Below are 3,788 nucleotides of genomic sequence, written 5' to 3'. Positions count from 1 at the left end.
TGTGTGTGTGTGTGTGTGTGTGTGTGTGTGTGTGTGTGTGTGTGTGTTGACTTGCCCAAGGTCACATAGGTAAATAAGTGTGAGATTTGAACCCCACTCCTCTAACTGCAGCATTAGGGTTCTTTTCACTGTATCCTCTTCAAAGGGATAGCATGTTAGGATTTCAGGCTGTTTTAGGAATGGTAACACATTTAGGGAATTGATTGAAAATTATTAAATTACATTTCTTTATCCTTAAAGTGATTTTACAAAGTCATGTAGAGCTCAGATGTGTTAGACTGTTAGAGCCTTCTTTTTGGTCCCCAGTATCCAGATCTTTTTATAAACCTTAAGTGTTCACTTTAGAGTTTTTAAACACAGAAAGGACCTTTTGAGAGAAAAAACAAACATCTGGATTGTTTTAAGGCTTGTGGGATTCTGCCTTCCCTTTTTGGAGTGGGGGTGGGGTAAGGGTAGAGAGTAGCATATGAGAAGGAAGCTTCGTTATAATCAAAACCAGGGCCTTCTGTTATGGTTGCATTAGTACTTCAAGCTTTTTTGTGAATAGCAGCTAGATTTCCTGAAGGAATTGGTCTGAGAGATTCTAGTATTACTAACAAAACTTTTTGAAATCTCTTTTACATTGTATTAAAATCAGTTTGAAATCTGCCCAAGCATTTGAAACAGTCCACCCTTTAAATGTGCCCGAGGGAGGTAGGTGGAAGAGTGCAGAAGCAGCCTGAAAAATCTTCTGGGTTCAAGATGAGGTTGGAACTTTTTTGCAAGGGGCAGTTTAGCATTTTTACTCTGGGGCCAACAGTAGGCTGGCGTTTGAAGCTGCAACTGTGTTTGATTTAGCGCCCAGCTTACAATGGGCTTGGAGAACAAAGCTGAGGCCCAGAGGCATGAGTATGGAAACCCAGCAGTTATCCTGAAATCTAAACTATTTCTTTCTCGTGTTTGTGGGATTATTTATTTTGAAATCGAGGGAGTCATTTATAAGTGTTTCCTTTAAGTCTGCCCTAAAATTCTGTTGAAGCACTTAAAAAAGCCATGTAGATATGTATTAGCAATGTAGAATCATTTATTTATAATGTGTTAGAGCTGAGAGAGATATTAAAAGATAATGTTAGATTGTAGCCCGTTAGAGCTTGAAGGGGCTGGAAGAGACAGAACTGCAATACGCTTGGGGCAACATCGCTTGGGCCTTTGCTTCAGGTGCTACTTAATTTAGGATTATGTTGTCCTTACCACCCCCCCCACCTCACATTATAACCCTAAGTCTTCCATACCTTATACCACCGCCCTCTTACCAGAAGTTGGAGCTAGGTATCCTTTTACCTGGCTCTAGTACTCTGGGTGCTGCCCATTCGACCTGAAGTCTGGAGGTGAGAAGGAATGGGAACTGCATGAAACTTCTTAATCAAGCCAGACGGGCTAGAGAGGCCAGTGAGATCAGGAGGACAGGTCTTGATCCTACCCTCACCCCTAACCCAGAACCTTCCCTCGTGGTGTAGAAGGGAAGTTTTGATTTGGGTAAAGGCCAGGCCAGTGATCTGAGAAGGGTGTTGGATCTTTGGACATCACCACTTACTTATAGCCAAGATCCCCAACTTTGTCCTCCCCACTCCTCTACCTTCTTCCGGCTTTTACTGCTTCTAGCCCCAGATGCAAAAATTCCTAATTATGTCTCTGCTTAGTTTCATGCTGTCATTTTAAAGGTGAGTGAACTGAGGCCCAGAGAAGTATTAAGTGAAAACTTCCATAAGAGAGTGGCAGAACTGGGATAGCCATGACCTACCTCTTTCCAATCTAGTGCTCTTAATTTGTTCTTCAAAGTGTATTTGGGATGTTAAAAATTAAAGTAGGCTTTATATTTAGTAAAATAGTATAAATTTACTAATTCAGTTTACCTCTGTGTATTTCGGAATTTTCTATCTAAACGAAGCTACAATCTGCTGAAATTTAAGAAATCTGCATTTTAAGGTCATGCCCCAAGTAACGAAAGTGCTTTTTGTACTCAGATTTCAAAGCTGATAAAATGTTTATGACATTGCCGATACTGAGGTACACTAAAGAGCTCACGTTGATCTAGAAGTCATTGCTAACTCTTTCTGATATACTATAAACCAAGGAATTTGCAGTGATTAGGGAAGAAATATGAAAGGACAGGAGTCAACAAGCTGTGGGACTTTCCTGGTTTGTCCTTGGGACCAATCAGAATTTCTAGAGAATTTTTTCAATTGTGTAAACACTGGCCTAACCTTTCTGCAGGTTCTAAATGACCGTTTTAAAGGTCAATTAGGCATCAGAGTTAAGGGCTCAATTTCAACACTCAGTTTGGCCTGTATTGCCCAATCTTCTCCAAGGTTTCTTCCCAAAGAACATCTGCTACCAAGAGGATTATGGAGCTTTAGAGTTGGAGAACCTTAGAACACAGAGCATTAGAGATGAAAGTGACCTTAAGAGCAGCAGAGCATAGAATGTTCAAGATGCAAGGGGACTTGCGTAGTTAATCAACCGTTTAGTCCTATCTGTCATGTTAACAGATGAGAGAAAACTGAGGGCCAGAGACAGGTAGATGATGTGCATTTTGTCATTTGTGCCCACAGCTTGGGACACAATGGTTAAAATGTGGGAATGCAAAAGTGGCACACTTGGACAGAATATTCAGAAGAAAGGGTTATCTTTTAAGAAACTTCCTACAGAGTTTCTATTGGAGAAATTCTTGATTTTTGCTAACAAGTTGACTCCTTAAAATTTTATCTCAGGTGGTGGCCAGAGTTCTTTTAATTATAAGGAGTAGAAAAATGGACAGTGGATTTCATGGAAATGCTTTGCAGTTAAGAAAATAGGAACCCCTACAGCCAGATCCTCTAAGAATGCTAGCTCCTGGTTCTCAGGATGTGCCTACATAGATGGCTTTATAGAGCCTTGATTGCCTCCTTATTACTGGTGCTGCCTAGTGACATGCTCCACCCAGAAAGATCTGAAGAGTGTTATTAGGCCTTTTAACCCTGAGATCTTAGATTTTGCTAAAGGATTTATGGTGGTGTTGATTGGGGGAAATACAGGAGGTTGGGGGGTGGTGTTGCAGAAAAGGAGGTGAGCTAAATTTCATGAGGAGAGGTTATGTTAATCCTCCTTAAATTTGAATCTGATAAAAGGATGTAGAGGGTAATTGTAATGATCATGTTTAATAGGACTCCCAATATGCATTTTTCCGCTTGGCAGTCTCAACAAAGATACCTTCATTTTTAATTTCTAAGGAAATATATAAGTTGTAAAGCCAGGAATGTGATCATCAGACAAGCAGTATCAGGTAGTGCCTTATTTTCCCTCTCTACCCTCGCCCCTCTTGTTTTAATAACTCATTTGTAATTTCTGTGAAGTTAGAATGGTGGAGGGAGCCTGAGACAGAGCATGTTGCATCACTCTTATGCATCATTTATTCCTAATTCATTTTAAAGAGCAAGAAACTGATGACCAAAAACAAAAGCTGTATCACAAGTAATAATGGCAGTGTTTATATTTCTCTCCCTGGAGTTTTTGCTTCAGCTAAGAAATGCCTTTTCTTGAAAACTTTTTATCTTTTTGCCAGTGGGCTATTTTCATGGGCCTCTTTTGCCACTAGAAAAGGAAAACTATTGAAGACTGAGACTGCCCTTACAAAATTAAAAATTGATAGGACTATTCTTTGTAAATGTCATTGATAACTAGCTGTTATTAGTCCTTGGCTAAATCACTTGTCTTTCTGAACCTCTTTTTTTTTTTTTTCAGTTCTATAATAAGGCCTATAATATTCCTTA

This window comes from Vombatus ursinus, unplaced genomic scaffold (assembly GCF_900497805.2).
Source record: "Vombatus ursinus unplaced genomic scaffold, bare-nosed wombat genome assembly UNPS02014786.1, whole genome shotgun sequence".
NCBI classification, from domain to species: Eukaryota; Metazoa; Chordata; class Mammalia; order Diprotodontia; family Vombatidae; genus Vombatus; species Vombatus ursinus.
This window is presented reverse-complemented; position numbering follows the sequence as displayed.